The 14,131-nt window shown below is 44.7% G+C and overlaps 1 protein-coding gene across 1 annotated transcript in view; it reads left to right on the forward strand.

Moving 5' to 3' along the window:
* KIAA1109 (KIAA1109 ortholog) overlaps window positions 1-14,131 on the forward strand; it is a 393,986-nt gene that overhangs the window by 64,186 nt on the left and 315,669 nt on the right.

Here is a 14,131-nt window from a genome sequence, read left to right on the forward strand (position 1 = left end):
ATTGGGCACGATGTGCCGTTAGCGGGCCATCTAGGCTCCCACCGCACAGCTCATAGGATCACACAAAACTTTTTCTGGCCCAATTTGAACCGAGACGTGCGGATGTATTGTAGCACGTGCGACACCTGTCAACGGGTAGGAAAGCGGGGAGATCACCCAAAAGCTAGGCTTCAGTCGATGCCTATCATTGGGGAGCCCTTTTCCCGCATAGCCGTTGACCTTGTAGGTCCACTGGCCAGGGCTAGCCCCTCCGGTAAGAAGTACATTCTTACCGTGGTGGACTATGCCACACGTTACCCAGAGGCAGTAGCGCTGTCTAATATCGAGGCAGAGACAGTAGCTGATGCCCTGGTTAAGATATTCACTAGGGTCGGGTTCCCTCAGGAGATTCTCTCTGATCAGGGAACTCAGTTTACCGCTGTGCTCACCCAGCAACTGTGGAAGGTGTGCGGCATTAAACCGCTGCTTAGCTCACCGTATCACCCACAGACCAACGGCCTCTGCGAGCGATTTAATGGTACCCTCAAACAGATGCTGAGGACCTTTACTGACACTTGCAGAGACTGGGAGCGATTCCTGCCTCATCTGCTATTTGCATACAGAGAGGTGCCCCAGGAATCTACTGGGTTCTCCCCCTTTGAGTTACTCTATGGGAGAAGGGTCCGAGGACCCCTAGATCTCATTAGAGGACACTGGGAGGGGGAGACAGAGCAAGAAGGGACCCCCATAGTACCATATGTCCTGGAACTCCGGGACCGCATGGAGAAACTATCCCTGATGGTAAGGGAAAATCTCCAGGCGGCCCAGGGGAGACAGAAGCGGTGGAACGATCGGGGCGCCCGACAGCGGGTCTTCCAGGTTGGGCAGAAGGTTCTAGTGCTCAAACCTGTGAAGGCAAACAAGATGCAAGCATCTTGGCAGGGCCCGTATAAAGTATTAGCGCAGATATGTGATACTACCTACCTTATAGCCAGCTGTTCAGATGAAGGGATCCAGCGATCCTTTCATGTGAACATGTTAAAGGAGTATCAGGAGCGACCAGAAGATGTTGCGGCAGTCTGTGCCCCAGCTACGGATGACCCCGAGAACTTACCTTTACCTGACTTGTTAGAGAGGAATCCCCAGACGGACCTTACGAGCCTTGTGCAGCTAGGAGACCGGTTAAACCCAGCAAAGAAGGTACAGGCAAGACAGCTTCTGTGGGAGAAGCAGGCGACGTTCTCCCAAGAACCCGGGTACACCACACTAGCTATGCACAAAGTCGAGACGCCCGGACAGAACCCCCTACGACAACCCCCATACCGTATCCCTGAAGCAGTCCGAGAGGAAATGCGGACGGAGATACAGGAGATGACTCGGCTGGGGGTTATCGAGCCGTCAGACAGCCCTTGGGCCTCGCCTGTAGTCCTGGTGCCTAAGAAAGATGGGACCACCCGGTTCTGCGTAGATTACAGGCGGCTCAACGAACGGACCACCACTGACGCGTACCCGATGCCCCGGGTAGACGAATTATTAGACCGCATTGCCAGGGGGCGCTACCTGACCACCATTGACCTGTGCAAGGGTTATTGGCAGATCCCCCTGGCCGAGGATGCTATCCCTAAGTCGGCCTTCGTCACCCCATTTGGCCTATTCCAGTTTAAGGTTATGCCATTTGGAATGAAGAATGCTCCGGCTACCTTTCAGCGTATGGTGGATAGACTCCTCGATGGCTTCCAGGACTTCGCGTGTGCGTACCTGGATGACATTGCGGTCTACATTTAGTCCACGTGGGGGTGGTGCTGGACAAGATTTGGGCCGCCGGCCTGACCTTGAAGCCAGATAAGTGCCATTTAGGCATGGCAGAAGTGCAGTACTTGGGTCACAGGGTAGGATGTGGGACCCAGCGACCAGAGCCAGCTAAGGTCGAGGCGGTAGCTAACTGGCCCACACCTATCACCAAGACCCAAGTGCTAGCCTTCCTGGGGACGGCAGGGTATTACCGACGTTTTGTCCCCGACTACAGTACGGTGGCCAAGCCCTTGACGGACCTGAAAAACTTACCTAAGCAGGTCCTGTGGTCGCCAGCTTGTGAAGCCGCGTTTCGGGCCCTGAAGCAAGCTCTAGTGAATGCCCCTGTCCTGGCTGCCCCAGTGCCTAACAAACGTTTTCTCGTCCATACCGATGCTTCCATGTATGGACTGGGGGCTGTGCTAAGCCAGGTCGGGGAAGATGGAGGGGAGCACCCTGTCGCGTATCTCAGCAGAAAACTACTACCCAGGGAAGTGAGTTATGCGGCAGTGGAGAAGGAGTGTTTAGCCCTGGTCTGGGCACTAAAGAAATTGAGTCCTTATTTATACGGACAAGAATTTTCCCTCATTACGGACCACAACCCCCTAGTTTGGCTTAACCGGGTCTCAGGAGACAATGGCAGACTGCTGAGGTGGAGTCTGGCACTACAGCCTTACAATTTCACCATCAGCTACCGACCCGGTAAGCAGAATGGGAATGCGGATGGATTATCTCGGCAAACAGACGTCTCTACGCCTTCTCCGTCCGGTCATCCCCAAGTTGACCCGCCAAAGGGTCAAGCCGGGTCTGCCAGAGTGTTCCACAAGGAGGGAGCCATGTGACGGACCCATCCGTATACTGGACATATTGTGTTCGTCTGCTTTGCCGTTTTACATGAAGTCGCCCATTCGTATGTCGACCACGAGGCGATCGGACTATGCGGATGGGATCTGGGCGCTATTCCCCAATAATATGCCCTCAGTTCCAGGCTATCTGGGGATACGTTATATGAATATAAAATGTTCGGCAGTTATAAAGTTATAGATTTTAATGTCTGTTATTTCAGTCTCCTATCTGGTCCCCTAGGGGAGTGTCCACCAGGTGGGAGACCTGCATAAATAATATGCCCTCAGTTCCAGGCTATCTGGGGATACGTTATATGAATATAAAATGTTCGGCAGTTATAAAGTTATAGATTTTAATGTCTGTTATTTCAGTCTCCCATCTGGTCCCCTAGGGGAGTGTCCACCAGGTGGGAGACCTGCATCAATACGGGCGGGTAGCCCACAGTAAATGAGTTTGTGTTTTACCCTCATAATGGAGCTTGGTCTCGTTACTGGAGGGGATTGGGTTACTGGCCACTAAGGACGGTGTATGGAGAGAGTTGCCGGTTGGAACCTATTGCACTTCGGCGGTTAGCGGCGGTTCGTGTACTTTGGAGCTCGGGAAGAGAGGTACCGCAACACTGACCATCCATCCAGGTTAGTCAGATGTGTATTAATTAACCTATACTGAGCCAAGTATGGAGGAGGAGGGAGACAGATAGACAGAGACAGACCCCCTTCTGTACAATGTCCGCACATGCCTCTGGCCCCTGTACCATGTCCGCACATGCCTCTGACCCCTGTACCATGTCCGCACATGCCTCTGACCCCTGCACCATGTCTGCACATGCCTCTGACTTATATTGCAGAGGAATAGAGGGGATAATTTTGACCGGGTCTAATACTGGATGCTGGTTGCTTAGAACATTAAAGAAATTTACCATACCAGTAGCTGCTGCATTTCCTACCCTAGGCTTATACTCGAGACAATAGGTTTTCCCATTTTTTTGTGGTAAAATTATGTCCCTTGGTTTATATTCGGGTCGGCTTATACTCGAGTATATACGGTAACTCAGTGGGGGGGGGGGGGTAATTATCATAACTGGAGCAGAAAGAATCTAGAGCAGCTGTGCATAACATCCAATCAGCTTCTATCTTCAGCTTGTTCAGTCAAGCTTTGAGAATGAAAGCTAGAAGCTGATTGGTTGCTATGCCCAAATGTTCCAGGTTCTATCTGCTCTAGTTTTGATAAATTCTCCTCAATGGAGGGAATTAAGAAAGAGCGGTGCAGGCTATATGCCTGCACAATGAAAAAAGTGTAAATAATTTGCGCCTAGGACCCGTGCTGAATAGTGCTCAAATAATAAAATCATTAAGTAAGATAGTGACAGCTGCAGCTAAAATGTGTACCAGTTTGTAACACAACTTGGCTAATAATTTATAATAAACTGCGCTAGTCACGTTAACACTTCATGTGGTAATCAAATGCTCATACAAAAAATGTGTTTCACATTCAGTGACGCAATATAAACAAATACACATCAATATAATAACAGAGTCCCATAAAAAAAACTTTTCCAGTGTAAAAGTGCAGGTGCTCTTTAAAACTTGGTGCTTTGTTGCACGCCCCACAGGGATTTGCACTCACCAAATGGACATGACCAACTATCACTAGTATGGTCAAATGCGCTTGTAAATGAATAAATGACTTGTATAGCGCTTCACATGCGAACTGAATCGCCTCTAGGCGATTTTTGCAGCCAGTGTCGTCCTAGCTGGTGCGGTCATTTTACCCCGTAGGATCTTGACACACAGGAAAAGTCGCACAAGTGTGAAAGGGGCCTAATAGAGTTTAGTTCTGAGGACATGGGTTTATGCCACCTGGACTAGAAATTTTATATGAAAAAAACTGTTGCATTTCCAGAATGCTGCATGATGGCAATAAAAAAAAAACCTGGAAAACCATTAAAAATATACAGGGAGTGCAGAATTATTAGGCAAATGAGTATTTTGACCACATCATCCTCTTTATGCATGTTGTCTTACTCCAAGCTGTATAGGCTCGAAAGCCTACTACCAATTAAGCATTTAAGGTGATGTGCATCTCTGTAATGAGAAGGTGTGTGGTCTAATGACATCAACACCCTATATCAGGTGTGCATAATTATTAGTCAACTTCCTTTCCTTTGGCAAAATGGGTCAAAAGAAGGACTTGACAGGCTCAGAAAAGTCAAAAATTGTGAGATATCTTGCAGAGGGATTCAGCAATCTTAAAATTGCAAAGCTTCTGAAGCGTGATCATCGAACAATCAAGCGTTTCATTCAAAATAGTCAACAGGGTCGCAAAAAGCGTGTGGAAAAACCAAGGCGCAAAATAACTGCCCATGAACTGAGAAAAGTCAAGCGTGCAGCTGCCAAGATGCCACTTGCCACCAGTTTGGCCATATTTCAGAGCTGCAACATCACTGGAGTGCCCAAAAGCACAAGGTGTGCAATACACATGGCCAAGGTAAGAAAGGCTGAAAGACGACCACCACTGAACAAGACACACAAGCTGAAACGTCAAGACTGTGCCAAGAAATATCTCAAGACTGATTTTTCTAAGGTTTTATGGACTGCTGAAATGAGAGTGAGTCTTGATGGGCCAGATGGATGGGCCCGTGGCTGGATTGGTAAAGGGCAGAGAGCTCCAGTCCGACTCAGACGCCAGCAAGGTGGAGGTGGAGTACTGGTTTGGGCTGGTATCATCAAAGATGAGCTTGTGGGGCCTTTTCGGGTTGAGGATGGAGTCAAGCTCAACTCCCAGTCCTACTGCCAGTTTCTGGAAGACACCTTCTTCAAGCAGTGGTACAGGAAGAAGTCTGCATCCTTCAAGAAAAACATGATTTTCATCCAGGACAATGCTCCATCACACGCGTCCAAGTACTCCACAGCGTGGCTGGCAAGAAAGGGTATAAAAGAAGAAAAACTAATGACATGGCCTCCTTGTTCACCTGATCTGAACCCCATTGACCTGTGGTCCATCATCAAATGTGAGATTTACAAGGAGGGAAAACAGTACACCTCTCTGAACAGTGTCTGGGAGGCTGTGGTTGCTGCTGCACGCAATGTTGATGGTGAACAGATCAAAACACTGACAGAATCCATGGATGGCAGGCTTTTGAGTGTCCTTGCAAAGAAAGGTGGCTATATTGGTCACTGATTTGGTTTTGTTTTGTTTTTGAATGTCAGAAATGTATATTTGTGAATGTTGAGATGTTATATTGGTTTCACTGGTAAAAATAAATAAATATTTTATGGGTATATTTTTTTTTTTTGTTAAGTTGCCTAATAATTATGCACAGTAATAGTCACCTGCACACACAGATATCCCCCTAAAATAGCTAAAACTAAAAACAAACTAAAAACTACTTCCAAAAATATTCAGCTTTGATATTAATGAGTTTTTTGGGTTCATTGAGAACATGGTTGTTGTTCAATAATAAAATTAATCCTCAAAAATACAACTTGCCTAATAATTCTGCACTCCCTGTATTTACCTAAGATCCTGGGAGTACCAAGTATTCCAAAACTCACAAAACTGGACTTTTGTCCAGTCCCCCCGCAGGAAGCGGCTTCCCAAATCCTGCTGTCTTTGACAATAGACTCAGCCCAGCTCCCTCGTCACAGGCAGTGATTGACAGCACTGGGAGCCAATGACTCCTTGTGCGCCAGAAAAGCCAGTGAGACAAGGAAGTGAGGAAAGAGAAGAGCTGTGAATGTGCACAGCGCTGGATCGAATGAGGGTTCAGGTAAATATAAGGGGGGGTGAGGGGCCCAGTTTAATGCCTTAAAATGTTCTACCTAATGCAAGGAATGCATTAAGGTAAATAATGTTTAGGCTTTAGAACCACTCTAAGTAATACTAAGTAAGTAAATCTCTCCCCCAGTCTGTCTCTTCACCCTTTCCCATTCTGAGTGCTGCTATACAAGAACTGCAAGAGGATGAAATTTAATTTAATTTGGGTGCTTCAGGAGGAGGCCCAGACCCCCCACCAAAAAATGAATAGTCAGCCACTACAAATACTTTTAATAATAGGACTCTTGCCTGTCCAGGAATCCCACAATGTCAGCACCCCAGCCCCAGGTGCTGTTGCTGCCATTCATGGTAAGGGAAAACAGCAGTGAAGCCTTTTGGGGACAGTACCTGTCAAATACAGGTACCCCCCCCCCTCCCCGGAAAGGTGCCAAATGTAGCACCAGAGGAGTGGAGGAAGCATACAATTGGAGCATCCACTTTTGAGTGGAACTCCGCTTTGACCACTTAGCGACTGCCCCACGTAGATATGACCTAGTACATTATATGGCACTTCCAGGCCTGGGGTGCGCGCACGCCTCCAGCAACCCACTCCCGCTGTGTTTGGACACAGCAAGAGCCAGTCAGCAGGTCTGGCGGATCCGATGCCCTCTGGGACCCGCCAATCTTTCCGGAAATTAGCAGAACGGCGGTCTGCCTATGTAAATAAGGCAGATTGCCATTCTTTGAGTAGGGAAGACAGAGATCTTGTGTTTCTGCTAAGCAGGAAAACATATCTCTGTCTTCCTACAGTAAATGCAAAACACACCCCCCCCACACACACACACACACACACACACACAATATTTGTGGGAAGAAAAGGACATCAATTTCATTTGGGTACAGCGTCACACAACTGCGCAATGGTCAGTTAAAGTAACGCAGTGCTGTATCGCAAAAAATGGCCTGGTCATGAAGGGGGTAAATCTTCCAGAGCTGAAGTGGTTAAACTTCTTGCATTTACAAAATATATTTTTGTTGGAAATCTCTGCGAAAGGGACACAATCATAAACGGCAAACAGAAGAATCAGTGCTACTACCCATATAACATATTGATGACCGAGCCTCCCGGGTGCTCAATCCACAGTCGTTCGCTGAGTAGATAATGAAGAAAAGATGATCCCCACACCTCATGTGGTTACGACTAAGGTCTTATAGGCTTAAACGCGTCAACTGATTTTATTTGCTTTTGTATATCGTGAGTTCCCAATAAAATTACGATTTCTTAAGAGCAACAACCCTTGTGCGATCATCTTTTCTACACAGTAATAAAAACCAGGTGGAAAATGTAACTATTCCATGATCTAAAATACAAAATAAAACACAAAATAATAGTTTTAGCTTATTGTGTTGTAATTTTACAACCTATTTTTGTTCAGCCTATGACGTTCTGGTGTGTAAGGCCTCATGTACACTGCTGCCGGTAAACAGACATTTAGGAACAGTTGGGCATTTTTTTCACCTGCTCCTGAACTCTCCTCTGTTATCTTATCAGTACATGTACACAGGGTCATTTACAGTTGTTTCTAGGCAGTTGAGTTTAGAGGCTTTTTCTGTAACCCCAAAAAAATGCGTTCTGAAACTGTGTTTAGAAGCATTTCAAGCATCAAACGCTGCTAAACGCATTTAGCAGCGTTTCATTTACAGACGTTTTTATTTTAACAAAACAAAATGCTTCTAAACGTGTCTAAACGGACATTTTTTAGATGCCGGTTTCTAGCTGTCAAGTTAAATCGTTCAGGAGAGGTTGAACAACGTCCCGTGTACATGAAGTCTTATTTTATTATTTTTCCTATACATTGTCGATGACAAAGTCTTTTTTTATATTTTGAAAATTGTATTACTTTTTACATGGGATATAAGTACATATAGAAATAGTAGAAGGATCTAGTCCTGTCCTTTGACATAAATGCTTTTAAATTCTGTACCCTGCCTTACAATGTGGTATTTATCATTATAGATGTATTATGCCGCATACACACAACCGTTTTTCATGACGAGAAAAATGCAATTTTTTTAATTGGTAGTGAAAAACGGTCGGGTGTAGGCTCCAGAGCATTTTTCTTGACGAGAAAATGGGCGTTAAAAATTTAGAACCTGCTCTATTTTTTCTTGTCGTCGTTTTTTCATGTCATGAAAAACGGTCGTGTGTACGCTTTAACGAGGGGGGAAAAAAATGCGCATGATCAGAAGCAAGTTATGAGACGGGGAAATTAGCATAAGCAGCCCAAAGGGTGGCGCCATTCGAATGGAACTTCCCCTTTATAGTGACGCCATACGTGTTGTACGTCACCACTCTTTGCTCGAGCATTCTTTTCCACAAACTTGTGTATGCAAGGCAGGCTTGAGAGGAATCACTTCGAGAAAAACATTGTTTTTTTCCATGACGTGAATAACGGTTGTGTGTACGCGGCATTACTGTCAGTAAATACATTCTGTACCTTTTTATTTTTTTGTATTTGTTTGTCTTTATAAATTCTTTAAGATTTCAGATAAGTGCACATAAATGGTTCAATAGAAAAGATAAAAAGGTATTCAAAGTAACAACCTGACCAACATGACATACATTTTCTTGTTCAATATTTTTATTGAGAGAAAGTAATAGCAAACAATACGCAAGAATCACAATGGTAAAAAACAAGCATAGAGTTTATCGGTACATATTTATGGTGCAGATAACAGAGTAATATGTTAAATGCAATGATGCGTAAAAACTGAGTGACAACAGTACATCATGAAAAGTAGGATTAAAGGGGAGAATAAGTTCCCACTAAGTGCAAATAGCACAACTATCTTGAACATAACAATTTAGGAGAGGGTGAAGACAGTGGAGAGTAACCCCAAGGGAATACCACATAAGACCCCCGACCACATGTTCAAGTCTGGGGGCAGGTTTCGCAAACCTATGGTTCAGAGAGCGTAGAATTGAAATGTGAAATGATCCACCCACGGTTCATGACATACATTTTCAAATGCATATTCTAGTAAAGTGTCTCTGGAAAAGAGAAGTGCCTGTGTTTCATCTTTATACCCTATAGCCCACTCTGTACTTTCTTATGGTAAAATGTAATCAACCATTAAGCTAAGAAATCGTTATGCGTTACTAGCAAAATGTTGTGTCTTTTTTAAGTAATTGATTTGTGCTTCTAGTTTCTTGACAGCTTTAGTGTTTTTGTTTTTACTTGGAGCATAGCCAGGTAGGCAGCTTGCCCAATTCTGCTTTATTTAGTAACATAATGATAAGATTATATATTCCTATTGCTCGGAAATTAAAATGTACAATACTGATTTATTGGCTTTGCCGTTCTTATGCCGTGTACACACGACCGTTTTTTGGGTTCTAAAAAAATACGTTTTTAAGGGTCTAGAAAAGAACAACGTTTTTTTCAACCCGATCATTAAAACGGCCTTGCCTACACAAGATTGTGAAAAAAAAATGCTCTAGCAAAGCGCGGTGACGTACAACACGTACGACGGCACTATAAAGGGGAAGTTCCATTCGGATGGCGCCACCCTTGGGGCTGCTTTTGCTGATTTCGTGTTAGTAAAAGACGATTCTCGCTTTTCAGTCTGTTACTGCGTGATGAATGTGCTTACTCCATTATGAACGGTAGTTTTACCAGAACGAGCGCTCCCGTCTCATAACTTGCTTCTGAGCATGCGTGTTTTTTCACGTCGTTAAAGCCCACACACGGCCATTTTTTTACAACCTTAAAAACGACAACGTTAAAAACGTCGTGAAAAAATAGAGCATGTTTGAAATTTTTAATGCCCATTTTTTAGATCGTGAATTTTTTTTTTATGACCATGAAAAATGCTTTGGAGCCCACACACGATCGTTTTTAATGAAAAAATTTTATTTTTTAGAACCCGAAAAACGGTCGTGTGTACGCGGCATTAGAATCCATCAGTGAATATTCTTAGCCAGTAAATTAGTGCTGTCCGTTTTGAACAAACAGAGTAGGTCAAACAATTTTAAGTTAGGAGGCAAACTCATTAGCTTGCCTAGACTTTATCTGCAGATTCCTGTTCAGATTCCTTTGACACCTATCCATTAGGGATTAGGGACTCGAACATCGTATGTTCGAATGTTACGAGCCGTTCGCGCCAAATTCGAGTGAAGCGTCACGGCCCAGGGTGGCTTTGGCCAATTATGGCTCAGGGCTTTAGTACACACCCCACACTATAAAAGGCCGCTTGCAGGGCGTGTGCAGGTAGTGTGTTGCGGCGCTGGTTAGAGATCTGTCAGAGAGAGAGAGTGTCTGTCTTTTTTTTCTAGGTAGATAGAGCAGGCAGGCTAGTCAGTTAAAGTTACAGTGTGTAGAGGATATATATATACATCCCAGGTGTTGTACATATATTTTTACACTGTATAGTTTAGCTAGATCAGTTCTTCCTAATTTACTGTCAGGCAGTTGATTGTGCTAGCTGCAGTATTCTCACGTGGTGTATTGCCTGTGTGCTCTGCAGTTTGCACCTAAGGCTACTTGGTGTGTACTGCACTTGTGCTCAGTAGTTTTCACCTAAAGCTACTTGGGGTGTACTGCACTTGTGCTCTGTAGTTTACACCTAAAGTTACTTGGTGTGTACTGCACTTGTGCTCTGTAGTTTGCACCTAAAGTTACTTGGTGTGTGCTCTGTAGTTTGCACATAAAGCTACTTGGTGTGTACTGCACGTGTGCTCTGTAGTTTGCACATAAAGCTACTTGGTGTGTACTGCACTTGTGCTCTGTAGTTTGCACCTAAACCTACTTGGTGTGTACTGCACTTGTGCTCTGTAGTTTGCACCTAAAGCTACTTGGGGTGAACTGCACTTGTGCTCTGTAGTTTGCACGTGTCCTCTGCAGTTTGCACCTAAAGCTACGAGGTGTGTGTACTGCCTTTGTCCTCTGCAGGCCATTGATATGTCTCGAAGGACAACAAGGAGAGGCAGAGAGACACGAGGGCAAGCAGGCTCTGCGTCTAGAGGCCACAGTACTGGTCGTGGACACGGTGCATCCTCATCAGCACGTAGCCGTTGGACACGCTCGTCCTTGTTTTCGGCAGCTGGCCGTGTTGAGCCGCAACATGCCGAAGACTTGGTAGAGTGGATGACCAAGCCGTCCTCATCCTCCTCATCCTCTCTGCCAGACAAAGTAACCTGAGCCTGGGTGAAAGTAGCTGCCAAGGCATCCTCTTGCCTCTGCTCAATGGCATCACTCACTCCTTCCCTAGCCCCACCATGTCCTCCTGAGGAGTCCCCCGAACTGTTTGAACAGAGTGTTGGGTACATGCTGCATGAGGATGCGCAGTGTTTTGAAGGCTCCGATGATGGTACACAGATAGAGGAAGGCAGTAATGTGATCCCAGAGAGAGGGGGTGCCCAAGAAGGACAACAATCTGGCAAGCCACCTATCATTGTCCACCAGTGCAGCCTCATCAGTGCCCATTTGTGCCGTAGTGTCATATGGGTGCAGTATAGCATGACTGTGCAATTGTCATTCAAAGTGTGACAGCGCTGAAAGCTGAAAATTGGCCTGGGCAGGAAGGAGGTTTAAGTGCCCAGTAAGCAAGTGGTTAAGAGTGCTTCTGGTACACTAGTATGGACCTTAATCCTTCAAGACTTGTGTAAAACCCTGCTACCCCCCTTTTTTTTATCCAGATGTAATGTGCTGCTGATACTGGCCCGCCACTTCACCAGGATGAACTGTTCTGCTGGTGCTTGCCTGCTGCTGTTCAGTACACCTGATTATTTTTGATGGGGCCTTTTTATTCTCTGAATCAGAGGCTATTACTGAACCACTGTTCTCCACAGATTCACATTCAGAATCCAAATTTGTCATGCCTATATTTTGAGCATTTGTTTTCAACAGGGTGGTCAGGACACTGGTTCTGGCTGGCGATCAGGTTACCCTGGCTTTGGTGACAGTGATCAGATACAGATGTTGCTGGGTGCACTGGTGACACTGGGACAGGTGTTGCTGGATGCACTGGTGAAACTGAGATGTATGGTTAGCATACAAAAAAAAAAAAAAGAACAGTGGACATGGGACTTAATTTGAGGCTTGTCGTGAAGAATAGTACATAGTATAAGCAGTAAAAATATTATTTATTAAACAATCAGAATTTTACATTCGATGATTATCAAGTACATAATAGGATTTTGCTACGAAGATAAAGCTCTATTAAAGAGCCGACATCTAAAAACCACATTATTAGTAAAATGAATTTGTCTTGCACCAATACATAGTAGTATAATCATAAACGATTGTATAGTTGACATAAAGTTTGAAAGCCGAAATGTCTTGACATCCTAAACCTCTATGCGTTTCGTGGATCCTGTCCACTCGTCGGGAGTATGATGCAAGAGATATCGATATATCTAAGTAAATGTAAAAAGAAATATGGTAATCAATGGTTTCCCAAGGGAGATCTTAAAAAGACAAAAAAACGAAATTCTTACAAGTCAGCTTAAAAATTGACCTAGCATCTAAGCGTTTTTTTTTTTTTTGTTTTGTTTGTTTTTACCCCTCTATGTGTGGTTAGCAATCAAGGACACATTGGATGGCTGCACTGGTGTGTGACAGTTCTCACTGCTGTGGCTAGCATTCAGGTCACTGTAGTTGACGGCACTGGTGTTTGTTTTACAGTAAAATGACAGTAAAATCCCAGATCAACTCCATCTCCTCTCACATGAATCTCTGTGTCAGAGGAAACAGAACTGATGTCTGTAAAATTGCTGTGATTGACCACATGGCACAGGGCCAGTTTAATTGTATATTACAACACTGGCAATGAAGAAGAATTTTTACTTATTTATACATTTGCGCACCTATACACATCTATACGCAACATTATTCAGGTACACACAGTTTTTTTGCTCAGGGACTTTCTGTCAACAAGTTCCTGAGTAAATATCAGCAAATTGTGATGCCCCGGTTGTAGGGGCCTAACATTTTGGATTTTCCAGGGGGCCGGATGAGTAGCAGAAAAAGTACACGTTGTCTTGTCTTTGGATGATAAGGCCCCTTTCACATTGAGGCGTTATTCATGCGGTACAGCGCTAAAAATAGCGCTGCTATACTGCAAGAATAAATCTTGCCCTGCAGGCTTCAATTCTAAAGCCCGAAGGCTTTCACACTGAAGCGGTGTGGTAGCAGGAACGCTCCAAAAGTCCTGCTAGCCGCATCTTTGGAGCGGTATAGGAGCAGGGTGTTTACCGCTCCTATACCACGCCTTCCCATTTAAATCAATGGGAAACGGCGGTAATACCGCCCGCAATGCGCCTATGCAGAGGCGCATTGCGGACGGTATTAACCCTTTTCCGGCCGCTAGCGGGGGTTAAAACCTCACCACTAGCGCCCGAATACTTCAAGAACTTCAAGAACTGAAAGCAGAATTATGAGATTTCCCGACTGTGGTCTGAATCAACATGCTGCTTCTTATATCTTGCATCAGTATGGTCACCCTAATGACATCTTATAAGAGCCAGAAGAATCCCCTTGTGTTAGCTACTTTCTATATTGGTAGGTGGTATCCTGCAAAAAACATCACTCTCAATCATGAAAAGTGGCACCATTACAATTAGTTTTGGTTTAGAACAGAAAGTGTGTTGGGGAGAATACAAGTTGTGTACAGACCCATTTAGAACTAACAAAAGTCCAAAATAATTACATTTTACTGGGTGCTCACACATCTTTGCTATTGATTATAATGCATTCCA

The sequence above is a fragment of the Rana temporaria genome, chromosome 1 (assembly GCF_905171775.1).
Source record: "Rana temporaria chromosome 1, aRanTem1.1, whole genome shotgun sequence".
Classification (NCBI taxonomy): Eukaryota; Metazoa; Chordata; class Amphibia; order Anura; family Ranidae; genus Rana; species Rana temporaria.